Source organism: Haliotis cracherodii, unplaced genomic scaffold (assembly GCF_022045235.1).
Source record: "Haliotis cracherodii isolate W230 unplaced genomic scaffold, xgHalCrac1.p SCAF_3, whole genome shotgun sequence".
NCBI classification, from domain to species: domain Eukaryota; kingdom Metazoa; phylum Mollusca; class Gastropoda; order Lepetellida; family Haliotidae; genus Haliotis; species Haliotis cracherodii.
In genome coordinates, this window is record NW_027266286.1 from 38,734,270 (window position 1) to 38,749,630 (window position 15,361).

The window sequence follows — 15,361 nt, forward strand, 5'->3', positions numbered from 1 at the left end:
AAGTTACATTGAACTAAGTTGGTAGAGACGAAAGACACATACATGTGGTGAAGAAGCGCGACTAGGGGTCTGACCACCTTTTTGTTCCGCATAAAGAACACGGTCTGATCGGCAGCGGACATCTGTATAAAGTTTGGAGTTGATTGAGAAGCTAAATTCCATAAATCATAGCGTAAATCTGTATAGAGAGAACATTCAGCAAAAAAGTGTGTTTCATCCTCAACAGCACTGCAATTACAGAATTTACACATACGTTCAATAAGCCATGTTTAGGGGCGGGTGAATCTTCCCAATTCTATTTCTAATGGCAGTGAGCCGCAGCGAAACTTACTTAATATACTGCGCTGACATCTGTTCTTCAATAAACTGACATAGGGTTCTACTGATAAAAAATCTTTAAACAATCTGTATGTACGTAACTTATTACCATTTACCTGGCCCGTATCGTTCCAGAGTCCATGTAACCAATCAGAATGGTCTAAGGATAACAGACATACTTTACACAAGTTAAACTCTTCAGTAGAAATATTATTTAGATCATAAATTGGTAAATGTAAACTGACAAAGTTGTTGAAAACTGTATTATTCCAGGATCTACGGAATTTTACTGACCATCTGCAAATAATACTCAGCATTCGTGACTGATCTGCAGCATGCAAACTGTGCCAGAACCGAAGAATTTCAATTTTTTGTTTTGTAAATGAGGATGTCCAGCCCATTTCACCACGGACAGCCAAATTTGGAGTCTTTCTGCTTAGAAAAATCTACACGCTCAGTTTTGGACAGCATTTATACAGCTAAATTCCTTAGTTCCCCAAATTGCCGATCCATAAGATAAGATAGGCTGGACCAAGTTATTGTACAAAGTTGTAAAAATGTTATAAGCTAAACCACCAGCTGCTTTGAATTTACAAATTATAACACCAAGTGCCCTATTTGCAGATTTAGCTATTTCTTTAACTGTAAAATTCAAATCAAGATGTTCCTGTAACCAAACACCTAGGTATTTATAAGTGTGAGTACTTTCAACCTGATCGGACCCAATTGTAAAAACAAAATCGGACATTTTAATGTAACTGGGACGATAGTGCACAACTTTAGTTTTCTTGATGTTGACAAGTAAGCGCCAGCGTGTGCACCAGTTTGCTACACAATCTAACATCCACTGTAAAGAGTGCTCGTCAGGTGCTACGAGAGCAGCATCGTCAGCATTCATTAGGATACTCAGCATGTCAGTGTCCAGGTGGATACCACAGTGTAAGCTATTAATTTCAGCAGCTAGATCATTTATAAATACAGAGAACAAAGTTGGTGATAAAACACACCCTTGACGTACACCTGAGTCTACTGGGAAGCGATCTGTGTGGTGATCATTTACTCTAACACATGACCAAGTATCCTCATACATTGCCTGGACTGCTTGAAGAAAATTACCGTTAACACCAATTTTCATAAGTTTATACCATAGACATTTACGATTAATTTTATCAAAAGCTTTCATAGCATCAATGTAACACACAAATGTCGATTGTTTTGATAGTTTCCTATTATTTATCACTGTAAATAAGCTGTAAATGTGCTCTTGTGTATTTCTCTTTAAGCGGAATCCGTTTTGTTCATCTACCAGTATGTTATTTACTTCTAGCCAATTACTAAAACGACAATTTAATATATCAGAATAAATCTTACAAGGCACGGACAGGAGAGCAATACCCTGGTAGCCACTATCATGTTTCACCTCCCAGGGGACATCATACCCTCGGTCATTACTGATACCAATCTTGCCTATTGCTTTCCAAAAGCTGCGCGAGTCACTGTCACAGTACTTATCTAATAGACGTTGTCGCTCACTGAGCTGATGTGCCCTTTTATACTTACGTAATAGCCTATCAAAACATTTCCTCTCCTGAACATAGCTATGCTTGAAACGTTTTCTTCTGACCCGAGACTTGCATTTCAACCAATATTTTTCTGCAAGGCATGCTTTATCCCAATGAGATTGTAATTCATTGCACCAATAAGGCTTATAAAAGGATTTACATCTTCCATTGACAATAACATTAGACTGTGATGGTAAAGCACACTTATCTAATTCAGAATGCAAAAAAGAAACTCATTATAGGCTGCATTAACATCGTCGTGAACAGACAAATTTCTTTCTATTTTATGTACAACTTCATTTACCTGAGCGGCAGACACCTCAGACAAAAAAGAACTATTAATTTTACTTTTAACGTACATTTTACATTTAGCTATTTGGCCTATTGTGGTAAAAGAATCAGACAAATTAGTTGGTACCTCCAAGTCCCATGACAGTATCGAGTGACCGGGAATTTTATCAGGGACATTACTTCCAGTGATAATGGAAACACTTGATTGCTGTTATTTATAAGATGCTAATCCTATTTGTTAATCCCCATTTTTGTGTACAAAACCGTCTGCCATCCTGAACGAGATGTGCAAGTATGTCACTGATGAATTACTGTTTATATTTATATTTATTACTTACTAAATGTAAGGTGACCTTGGTTATATAAGCCTTGGTCCAGAGAAAGAAAAAAAGAAAGGTCTTACCCTTAGCCTAGCTAGGGTTAGGCTGGGTGCTCTGGGGCACCTAGACCACTACCACTATGTGCTGACCTGGCACAGTGTCTTTTGTATGTATATATCTACATGTATAAAGTAAAACTGTTTATACTGCAAGCCATCGTCTCCAAATTGTCACTTCCTACTGGGAACCATACGTCAGCCCCTTGCATATACGATATGCAAATTATTCATTAATCAACGTCGGACCGCCACGCGTTGTTAATTTGGTGGAGCTATCGGGTATGACAGACTTCTTAGTCTGTCCTTTCCTGTACCTCTTCGCAGCATGGCATATGGTTCACAAAACTGTAGGAAGTGACAGTCTCTTATTGAAAGGATATACTACCTTCCTGAAGGCCAATCACCAAGAACGAAGGAATGGCCTTTAACAAGATTGAAGAAAGAACGAGAACCTCTCCGATCAAGAACAAATTCTCCGATCCCAAACCTTCCCTGCTCGAATATCTTAGCAACACTGCTAAGACTTCCCCTTCAAGATGTCGTTCCTGCACATGACCTAAGAAAAGAAAAGAGATCCAACCACAGCCATCATCATGCAGACCCTGCACAATACAGAAACCGCCTCACGGGCACCTACAAGATGGACACTATGTACAAGATATCTCATGGGGACTTACTAATTTGTGTTTACTTACATGGACTCAATCAAGGATATATATTGTGTGACTGTTGAATAGTGCAACCAGGTATGATTAATCAAAGCCAGTATATTAATGCCAAAATGTGTCTTTCCAAAATTCTGTTTTGTATATGTGCAATATACTCCAAATTACATTTTTAGTCAAGCTAGACAAATGAAGTTATTGTGTAGGGAATCTTTAAATGTCTCCAGGACACGCCAGACATATAGATACAGCTAGGGCCACGAGAAACCTGAGCTGTAGGGTTATCGAGTCACACCTTCTGCTAGACTCTTAATTAAAAAGATCTAAATGACAAAATTTGTCATTTGTTACAAGTTATTAATGTGCACAGTTTGGCACAAAATTGAATGTATTGTCTAGGACATTGAATTCAGATTAGGGATATTCTTGGGTAAGCCACCCACACACATGTATATTGTATGTCATTATTAAGTAATTAACAGCACAGCAGTATTCAGCATTTCAGAGTTTTGATGTCGGAATTAAGGATTATTATTTTTCTTGGGCATAGCACCCACAATATCTGGGCAAGCTCCGTTGAAGACACGGGAAGAGCACCCATTGTACTTAAAAGGGCAAACGTACCCACAAGTACCGTTTGAGTCGCGCGATAAGTTAGACTCCTGGTTTCAAATTTCTTTATGCGAAATAGTTGCTGAGATGTTTAATTCATACTTTTTATGACATTACTCATTATCATTATTCAGTACTGAGTCGCACCTCCAAGCCAGACTCCTGAATTCAAAGAACCTTCGGTGATATATTTATTGAATCTGTGCAAAGTTGTATTTACCTCGTAGTGAAATTGCACATTACAAAGAATACTTGGTCAATGTAACAAATGTTATATTTGGGATATCGTTGTGTGTTCAATACTTGGTTAGTTTTCAAACTGGCACTAAATCAAACTGGCAAGATGATCACTTTCATATCGTCATTGGATAGGTACATGTGCACAAGTATTTCAACGATATCCTGAACTCATCTAACTGATTATGTTCACATTTTGCACTGTTGTTTCCGTCTGTGAAAAAGTTCACACATATCAATTTGTACTTGTTTAAGCTTGGGGTCCAAGCTTCACGGAACAGAGGGAAGTTGTCATAGCGACTGATTTACGACTACCATTGTCTGAAGCACATTTGACTCCAAAGGCAAATTACCCTGTAGCCATGTCTCCATAAGTTAATCCCCGTTGTTAATCCTCACCAACATTTCATTGTATATTGACTGACAGCCAACCTGGCTACTTTATCACTTCCCGATAATTACTGTTATTTATAGTATGACATATATTGCCTTAATTCCTCACAACCACCCCTCCTGTTTCTGTTTCTTCTCTCGCACACTTTGATCGCAGTCTTTTTATAACGCAACACACAGTATTGTTTCACCATAAGATATCTTGATTTTTTTTCTGTTATTTCTTTAATTTAAACAGCTTATAAGTGAGATAAAGCACTCCTCCTTGGCAATCAAGTATCAGCAATATACCCTCTTACGGAGGTCTTACTTCCTCAACCTTGGAGTCATGCTTTATCCTTCACATAATGTTCGACACCAGCTTTTATTAAGAGATCACCTGTTTGATAAACATATTGCTGTATTACACATTTAGTCTCATTGTATAATACCAAAGCGTGAGCTAATGTACCGCTGGAACAAGTTTCACGAACAAACATTGAAATCCACTCACTTAACTGTGATGAAAGAAAACCAGCAGTGGCAATGATCACAACCTGATTAATATGTCCAAAACATGAATTCGATGAGTTACAAATGACTTTTTAGAAATCATGTTACAAATTCAGAATGGATGAGTGAGTGAGTTGGGTTTAACGCCGCTTTTAACAGTATTCCAGTTATATCACGGCTTGTCAGCTTAATGTGGGAGGAAAGCCCAAGGTGATGAAGGTCTCAGGCGTTAACCACTTCGGTGAGACCCACGAGCACGGGTATTGTACTGAAAAACATTGAAACATAATCGGGGCAAACCGGGATTCAAGACTACAATCATAGGTTTCTGGTGTGTCAAAGGGATGCATTTCTGCACAGCAAATCGTGGCGCCTTAGACAACTAGGCAACCTGTGTCCCCTAGTAATGGATGAACATCTAGTGGTGCACATGTGTGCCTGTGTAAACGTATAATATGTCTCATCTGTTGATGAGCACAGAAGCTTTCTTTTGCACATTTTGTTAGTACAGTACATAAAAGAAAGTAAAAATAAGAAGCTTGCCCAGTGCTAAATGTATGCTGAAGGTAGGTAGAAGCTTGCCCAGTGCTAAATGTATGCTGAAGGTAGGTAGAAGTTTGCCCAGTGCTAAATGTATGCTCCAGGTAGGTAGAAGTTTGCCCAGTGCTAAATGTATGCTCCAGGTAGGTAGAAGTTTGCCCAGTGATAAATGTATGCTCCAGGAAGGTAGAAGTTTGCCCAGTGATAAATGTATCCTTGGGGTAGGTAGAAGTTTGCCCAGTGATAAATGTATGCTCCAGGTAGATACAAGTTTGCCCAGTGATAAATGTATGCTCCAGGTAGGTAGAAGTTTGCCCAGTGCTAAATGTATGCTCCAGGTAGGTACAAGTTTGCCCAGTGCTAAATGTATGCACCAGGAAGGTAGAAGTTTGCCCAGTGCTAAATGTATGCTCCAGGTAGGTAGAAGTTTGCCAAGTGCTAAATGTATGCTCAAGGTAGGTACAAGTTTGCCCAGTGCTAAATGTATGCTCCAGGTAGGTAGAAGTTTGCCCAGTGCTAAATGTATGCTCAAGGTAGGTAGAAGTTTGCCCAGTGCTAAATGTATGCTCCAGGTAGGTAGAAGTTTGCCCAGTGATAAATGTATGCTCCAGGAAGGCAGAAGTTTGCCCAGTACTAAATGTATGCTCCAGGTAGGTAGAAGTTGACCCAGGGCTAAATTTATCCTTGGGGTAAGTAGAAGTTTGCCCAGTGCTAAATGTATCCTTTGGGTAGGTAGAAGTTTGCCCAGTGATAAATGTATGCTCCAGGTAGGTAGAAGTTTGCCCAGTGCTAAATGTATCCTTGGGGTAGGTAGAAGTTTGCCCAGTGATAAATGTATGCTCCAGGTGGGTAGAAGTTTGCCCAGTGATAAATGTATGCTCAAGGTAGGTAGAAGTTTGCCCAGTGATAAATGTATGCTCAAGGTAGGTAGAAGTTTGCCCAGTGATAAATGTATCCTTGGGGTAGGTAGAAGTTTGCCCAGTGCTAAATGTATGCTCCAGGTAGGTAGAAGTTTGCCCAGTGATAAATGTATGCTCCAGGTAGGTAGAAGTTTGCCCAGTGATAAATGTATGCTCCAGGTAGGTAGAAGTTTGCCCAGTGCTAAATGTATGCTCAAGGTAGGTACAAGTTTGCCCAGTGCTAAATGTATGCTCCAGGTAGGTAGAAGTTTGCCCAGTGCTAAATGTATGCTCCAGGTAGGTAGAAGTTTGCCCAGTGCTAAATGTATGCTCTAGGTAGGTAGAAGTTTGCCCAGTGCTAAATGTATGCTCCAGGAAGGCAGAAGTTTGCCCAGTGCTAAATGTATGCTCCAGGTAGGTAGAAGTTGACCCAGGGCTAAATTTATCCTTGAGGTAGGTAGAAGTTTGCCCAGTGCTAAATGTATCCTTTGGGTAGGTAGAAGTTTGCCCAGTGATAAATGTATGCTCAAGGTAGATACAAGTTTGCCCAGTGCTAAATGTATCCTTGGGGTAGGTAGAAGTTTGCCCAGTGATAAATGTATGCTCCAGGTGGGTAGAAGTTTGCCCAGTGATAAATGTATCCTTGGGGTAGGTAGAAGTTTGCCCAGTGCTAAATGTATGCTGAAGGTAGGTACAAGTTTGCCCAGTGCTAAATGTTTGCTGAAGGTAGGTAGAAGTTTGTCCAGTGATAAATGTATGCTCCAGGTAGGTAGAAGTTTGCCCAGTGCTAAATGTATGCTCCAGGTAGGTACAAGTTTGCCCAGTGCTAAATGTATGCACCAGGAAGGTAGAAGTTTGCCCAGTGCTAAATGTATGCTCCAGGTAGGTAGAAGTTTGCCAAGTGCTAAATGTATGCTCAAGGTAGGTACAAGTTTGCCCAGTGCTAAATGTATGCTCCAGGTAGGTAGAAGTTTGCCCAGTGCTAAATGTATGCTCAAGGTAGGTAGAAGTTTGCCCAGTGCTAAATGTATGCTCCAGGTAGGTAGAAGTTTGCCCAGTGATAAATGTATGCTCCAGGAAGGCAGAAGTTTGCCCAGTACTATATGTATGCTCCAGGTAGGTAGAAGTTGACCCAGGGCTAAATTTATCCTTGGGGTAGGTAGAAGTTTGCCCAGTGCTAAATGTATCCTTTGGGTAGGTAGAAGTTTGCCCAGTGATAAATGTATGCTCCAGGTAGGTAGAAGTTTGCCCAGTGCTAAATGTATCCTTGGGGTAGGTAGAAGTTTGCCCAGTGATAAATGTATGCTCCAGGTGGGTAGAAGTTTGCCCAGTGATAAATGTATGCTCAAGGTAGGTAGAAGTTTGCCCAGTGATAAATGTATGCTCAAGGTAGGTAGAAGTTTGCCCAGTGATAAATGTATCCTTGGGGTAGGTAGAAGTTTGCCCAGTGCTAAATGTATGCTCCAGGTAGGTAGAAGTTTGCCCAGTGATAAATGTATGCTCCAGGTAGGTAGAAGTTTGCCCAGTGATAAATGTATGCTCCAGGTAGGTAGAAGTTTGCCCAGTGCTAAATGTATGCTCAAGGTAGGTACAAGTTTGCCCAGTGCTAAATGTATGCTCCAGGTAGGTAGAAGTTTGCCCAGTGCTAAATGTATGCTCCAGGTAGGTAGAAGTTTGCCCAGTGCTAAATGTATGCTCTAGGTAGGTAGAAGTTTGCCCAGTGCTAAATGTATGCTCCAGGAAGGCAGAAGTTTGCCCAGTGCTAAATGTATACTCCAGGTAGGTAGAAGTTGACCCAGGGCTAAATTTATCCTTGAGGTAGGTAGAAGTTTGCCCAGTGCTAAATGTATCCTTTGGGTAGGTAGAAGTTTGCCCAGTGATAAATGTATGCTCAAGGTAGATACAAGTTTGCCCAGTGCTAAATGTATCCTTGGGGTAGGTAGAAGTTTGCCCAGTGATAAATGTATGCTCCAGGTGGGTAGAAGTTTGCCCAGTGATAAATGTATCCTTGGGGTAGGTAGAAGTTTGCCCAGTGCTAAATGTATGCTGAAGGTAGGTACAAGTTTGCCCAGTGCTAAATGTTTGCTGAAGGTAGGTAGAAGTTTGTCCAGTGCTAAATGTATGCTCTAGGTAGGTAGAAGTTTGCCCAGTGCTAAATGTATGCTCCAGGTAGGTAGAAGTTTGCCCAGTGATAAATGTATGCTCCAGGTAGGTAGAAGTTGACCCAGTGCTAAATGTATGCTCCAGGAAGGTAGAAGTTTGTCCAGTGATAAATGTATGCTCCAGGTAGGTACAAGTTTGCCCAGTGATAAATGTATGCTCAAGGTAGGTACAAGTTTGCCCAGTGCTAAATGTATGCTCAAGGTAGGTAGAAGCTTGCCAAGTGCTAAATGTATGCTCCAGGTAGGTAGAAGTTTGCCCAGTGCTAAATGTATGCTCCAGGTAGGTAGAAGTTTGCCCAGTGATAAATGTATGCTCAAGGTAGGTAGAAGTTGACCCAGTGCTAAATGTATGCTGAAGGTAGGTACAAGTTTGCCCAGTGCTAAATGATTGCTCCAGGTAGGTAGAAGTTTGCCCAGTGCTAAATGTATGCTCCAGGTAGGTAGAAGTTTGCCCAGTGATAAATGTATGCTCCAGGTAGGTAGAAGTTTGCCCAGTGCTAAATGTATCCTTGGGGTAGGTAGAAATTTGCCCAGTGCTAAATGTATGCTTAAGGTAGGTACAAGTTTGCCCAGTGATAAATGTATCCTTGGGGAAGGTACAAGTTGACCCAGTGCTAAATGTATCCTTGGGGTAGGTAGAAGTTTGTCCAGTGCTAAATGTATGCTCCAGGTAGGTAGAAGTTTGCCCAGTGCTAAATGTATCCTTGGGGAAGGTACAAGTTGACCCAGTGCTAAATGTATGCTCAAGGTAGGTAGAAGTTTGCCCAGTGCTAAATGTATCCTTGGGGTAGGTAGAAGTTGACCCAGTGCTAAATGTATGCTCAAGGTAGGTAGAAGTTTGCCCAGTGCTAAATGTATGCTCCAGGTAGGTAGAAGTTTGCCCAGTGCTAAATGTATCCTTGGGGTAGGTAGAAGTTGACCCAGTGCTAAATGTATGCTCAAGGTAGGTAGAAGTTTGCCCAGTGCTAAATGTATGCTCCAGGTAGGTAGAAGTTTGCCCAGTGCTAAATGTATGCTCAAGGTAGGTAGAAGTTTGCCCAGTGATAAATGTATCCTTGGGGTAGGTAGAAGTTTGCCCAGCGCTAAATGTATGCTCCAGGTAGGTAGAAGTTTGCCCAGTGATAAATGTATGCTCCAGGTAGGTAGAAGTTTGCCCAGTGATAAATGTATGCTCCAGGTAGGTAGAAGTTTGCCCAGTGCTAAATGTATCCTTGGGGTAGGTAGAAATTTGCCCAGTGCTAAATGTATGCTCAAGGTAGGTAGAAGTTTGCCCAGTGATAAATGTATCCTTGGGGAAGGTACAAGTTGACCCAGTGCTAAATGTATCCTTGGGGTAGGTAGAAGTTTGTCCAGTGCTAAATGTATGCTCAAGGTAGGTAGAAGTTTGCCCAGTGATAAATGTATCCTTGGGGAAGGTACAAGTTTGCCCAGTGCTAAATGTATCCTTGGGGTAGGTAGAAATTTGCCCAGTTCTAAATGTATGCTCAAGGTAGGTAGAAGTTTGCCCAGTGATAAATGTATCCTTGGGGAAGGTACAAGTTGACCCAGTGCTAAATGTATGCTCAAGGTAGGTAGAAGTTTGTCCAGTGCTAAATGTATGCTCAAGGTAGGTAGAAGTTTGCCCAGTGCTAAATGTATCCTTGGGGAAGGTACAAGTTGACCCAGTGCTAAATGTATGCTCAAGGTAGGTAGAAGTTTGCCCAGTGCTAAATGTATCCTTGGGGTAGGTAGAAGTTGACCCAGTGCTAAATGTATGCTCAAGGTAGGTACAAGTTTGCCCAGTGATAAACGTATCCTTGGGGTAGGTAGAAATTTGCCCAGTGCTAAATGTATGCTCCAGGTAGATACAAGTTTGCCCAGTGATAAACGTATCCTTGGGGTAGGTAGAAATTTGCCCAGTGCTAAATGTATGCTCAAGGTAGGTACAAGTTTGCCCAGTGCTAAATGTATGCTCCAGGTAGGTAGAAGTTTGGCCAGTGCTAAATGTATGCTCAAGGTAGGTAGAAGTTTGCCCAGTGCTTAATGTATGCCCCCGGTAGGTAGAAATGTTTCCAGTGATAAATGTATGCTCAAGGTAGGTACAAGTTTGCCCAGCGCTAAATGTATGCTCAAGGTAGGTAGGAATTTGTCCAGTGCTAAATGTATGCTCAAGGTAGGTAGAAGTTTGCCCAGTGCTTAATGTATGCTCAAGGTAGGTAGAAGTTTGCCCAGTGCTAAATGTATGCTCCAGGTAGGTAGAAGTTTGTGTGGCTGACATCTGACAGTTTTGGCACCCTGGGAAACGCCTAGACTTTGAGTAGGAATGGTAAAGAAGCTTAGTTAAAGATCCTAAAGTTGCAGGATTAATTTGATGAAATGTGTACACATTTGACTTGCTCAAAAAGTATATTGCTTCTTAGTTGATCAGTGCACCATGATAAATCTTTACTTATTCAAGTTATTTGGTATAATATTCACAATCAAATACAAAGGTTTAGACCAACACTTAAAGCAATCTTGGCATATCTATACATGATAAATCGCAAATAACACATCAAAGAATGAGACATGGTTTATTTCACGATAAAACATTATTCAATCATTTCTTGAGGTTTGAATATATGCTTGCAACTTCATGTCGATGAAATCTTGACGTTGCTATATTTTAGAGGGTCGTGAGTTATTCTCCTTAAATTTTGATGGGCAACACAAACAAATGCAATGGCTGAAAGGTTGCTAACAAAAGCGGGCAAGATATGGCAATAGAGGAGAAGAGATACAGATAATGGCTGTGAGAATTGTGAGAATATTCAGGAAGTACCTATCTCAACCCCTTTTTCAGAAATTGGACAGCAGATAGTATTCTGGGGGACTTCATTATTTAATATGGGTAAACATTGTAAAAGCTTGTCAATTTTATAAACATCCTTACAGAGGCTGTAAATAATGTTGATATCTCTTATAAGAAATAAACAACTCATGGTCATTGTTAATTATACAATAAATAACTCCACCTCATCTTATGTTTCTTAAATAACATGTCTATTGCAGAAAGTGGTGGAAAAAAAATGAGTATCAGAATGTTCCAGACATACATCATGTCATCATTCAACCATCTTCCCAAGGCAAGAGAGTTAACTGACTTTAAAAGTCCAGTTCCCACCCTTGCCGAACAAGGCTGGAATTCCTGGGCTCGATCGTAGCGCCCCTAGTGGTTATTACGAGTTATGTCCCTTCTTAGCCTCTCCTATGGATCAATCAGATTCCACCTCTCGTATGACTTGCATTTGTTTAAAACAAAGCGATGGCGCCCAGTCAAGATGATATGATCGATAAACAACATCTATATTGTGATACAACTGGACTTACATTGCGAAGTGCATCAAATCACATGAGCACCTTGATTAAAAACAAGAAAAGATTGGGAAAATATCTGTTGATAACGAGTTGGTGGTGTACATGCTTTGCAAATCCTGCAATCAATCGAAATCTGCATGACAGTTTACGAACCAGATTTTTTATTTCGTTGCGCAATTTTGATTGGACTATGCATAGATTCGTTAGTCCAGCCAAAATGTAAATCCATAATACCAGCCTAGTTCGGCAAGGTTGGAAACTGGACATTTATAGTCAGTTAACTCTCTTGCCTCGGGAAGATGTCATTCAACATGGTCTTTGCATATCATAATACTTCATCAATTCTGCCTATTCATATTTAATTTGTATATTCATAAATGTATTCAAATATTGCTTGTCATTAATCAGTTTTAAGAGATATCTTTCGATCTACATTTATACAATTGAGTGTTTTCTCAAAATGTCAAACTACAGTCAAACACTGTTGTGTCGAACTTTGATGTGTCAAACTTACAGCTGTCTCAAAGTAAAGCTTGGTTCCTGCATATTCCATATTTTTTTTATCATTTTTGGTTGTGTCGATCCTCGGATAATTCAAAGTATTTACGTAGGTACCTTCAACTTTGACACAAGGGTGTTTGAGTGTAATTACCTCTTCCACGGCAAAATGTTATGAATATCACAGTCCACATGACCTGCCAAATCAGCATATAATAACCAGCTCAGTACAGTGTATGGCCCTTCCTGTGCTGAATGTCACCACCATGTTGTGCATTGCAAAATACGCCTACTGGTGATTTCAGCTGCTGTTTACTGCTTATTATGCTACTTATTAGCTGCTAACTGAATTGCATCAACTAATGTGGTCTATAGTGTAGTACTTTAATCCAACAAACCAACATCGTAAACTTCAGGCCATGTCAGATACACATAGTCAGTACATCACTGCCCAAAATACAAGTTATTTAAGGCTAAAACGATATTTTGATCCATTTTGTCTCATAAATTCTGGCACAATGGATATGTAATCAAACAATGTGAAGGAGGTAGCAGCACAGGAATTAGTAAACAATGCATTAACACTCCTCATATCAACACTCATATTAAATAACAATAAATCTTGAAAACTGCTTTGAATTGACATGGAATAGATGCATATGCATTCAACAAGAGGTTATTGATTAGGAAATCTTTTATATATTTGCTTGTCAGTAGGTGTTGAGGAAACATGACGTGTTCATCATGAGACTTTTGGACAGTCATTAGGTCTGCATCTGTCACCAGATATAACATGCTGAGATAAGTGTGGCTGCCATTTGACCTAGATGTCACTTATCTCATCTGATGAAGTTCTGGTGAGAAGGTGAAAACAGCTGGGATTACACAGGAATATGTCAATGGACATCACTATAATCATTTATCCCATGTGTGACTTAGCTCTGTTTACAGAACTTGGCACAGACTTTCTATTAAAGACCACAGAAAGGTTGTGTTTTGACATGCAAATACCCTTGAGATTTTTCAACTGTTTCTCCTAAGCATTAATCAAGATATGGCAATAGCAACCATGAATCAATACTTGTTGCCATGCAACAAAGTTAGTTACTGACGTCAATACTCGGCAATAACTGAATCTGACTGAGAGTTTGGCCGTGCTGTCCATGTAGTGTAAATATGCCCACAAAGAAAAGCAATAGAGCCACACAAGCCACTTCATCGGAAATGTTTCAGCAATTTACCTTTATCAATATTCCAACAAAAGGCAAATGATTCCCAAGCTCCAGCAATCAGAATGAAATCAGATTGGAAATCATGATCTCCACTCATGATAAACAATGTGACCTCCTTGCCACTGCTATTGCTCACAGAGGAGATGAAGAACAGACAATGTTATGTGGTTATTCAGCCTTGAGTACATGTTGCTGATGTAATGTATCTGCATCACAACCCACACAGGGGAAATACAGTATCCACTGGTCATGTCTAAATGATGGCCTATGTTAACATGTACAGAGTCAACTCCTAGATTCATCTTTTCAATGTCCTTGGTGACAACTCACAGTCCAAGTCAACTCAACTGTGACACCACACAATCCAAGTCAACTTAACACTGACATCTACAGTCAAAGTCAACTCAACACTGACACCACACAATCCAAGTCAACTTAACACTGACATCTACAGTCAAAGTCAACTCAACTGTGACACCACACAGTCCAAGTCAACTCAACACTGACATCTACAGTCCAAGTCAACTCAACTGTGACACCACACAGTCCAAGTCAACTCAACTGTGACACCACAAAGTCCAAGTCAACTCAACACTGACACCACACAGTCCAACTCAACTCAACTGTGACACCACAAAGTCCAAGTCAACTCAACTGTGACACCACAAAGTCCAAGTCAACTCAACACTGACACCACACAGTCCAACTCAACTCAACTGTGACACCACAAAGTCCAAGTCAACTCAACACTGACATCTACAGTCAAAGTCAACTCAACTGTGACACCACACAGTCCAAGTCAACTCAACTGTGACACCACACAGTCCAAGTCAACTCAACTGTGAAACCACACAGTCCAAGTCAACTCAACTGTGACACCACACAGTCCAAGTCAACTCAAATGTGACAACTCACAATCCAAGTCAACTTAACTGTGACACCACACAGTCCAAGTCAACTCAGCTGTGACACCACACAGTCCAAGTCAACTCAACTGTGACACCACACAGTCCAAGTCAACTCAACTGTGACACCACACAGTCCAAGTCAACCCAACTGTGACACCACACAATCCAACTCAACTCAACTGTGACACCACACAGTCCAAGTCAACTTAACTGTGACACCACACAGTCCAACTCTACTCAACTGTGACACCACACAGTCCAAGTCAACCCAACTGTGACACCACACAATCCAACTCAACTCAACTGTGACACCACACAATCCAACTCAACTCAACTCAACTGTGACACCACACAGTCCAACTCAACTCAACTGTGACACCACACAGTCCAACTCAACTCAACTGTGACACCACACAGTCCAAGTCAACTTAACTGTGACACCACACAGTCCAAGTCAACTCAACTGTGACACCACACAATCCAACTCAACTCAACTGTGACACCACACAGTCCAAGTCAACTTAACTGTGACACCACACAGTCCAAGTCAACTCAACTGTGACACCACACAATCCAACTCAACTCAACTGTGACACCACACAATCCAACTCAACTCAACTGTGACACCACACAATCCAACTCAACAGTAACAAATCTTTTGTAACACAGTGAAGTCAGTTTCGGAAGTATCCCTCACCGGCTACGTCCAAACTAATGCATGACTTCAATGTTGTGAAATAGCAAACCAAACATGATGAGATGTGATAAAAAATCTTTTGATGTTTACATCTAGGCACACAAGAATGAAGGGCCATCTTTTTTCATTATTTACCTATC

At 40.6% G+C, this 15,361-nt stretch overlaps 1 protein-coding gene across 4 annotated transcripts in view; it reads right to left on the reverse strand.

Moving 5' to 3' along the window:
• Positions 1-15,361, reverse strand: part of LOC139475817 (synaptotagmin-1-like) — a 147,175-nt gene that overhangs the window by 53,495 nt on the left and 78,319 nt on the right. The window lies entirely within an intron of this gene.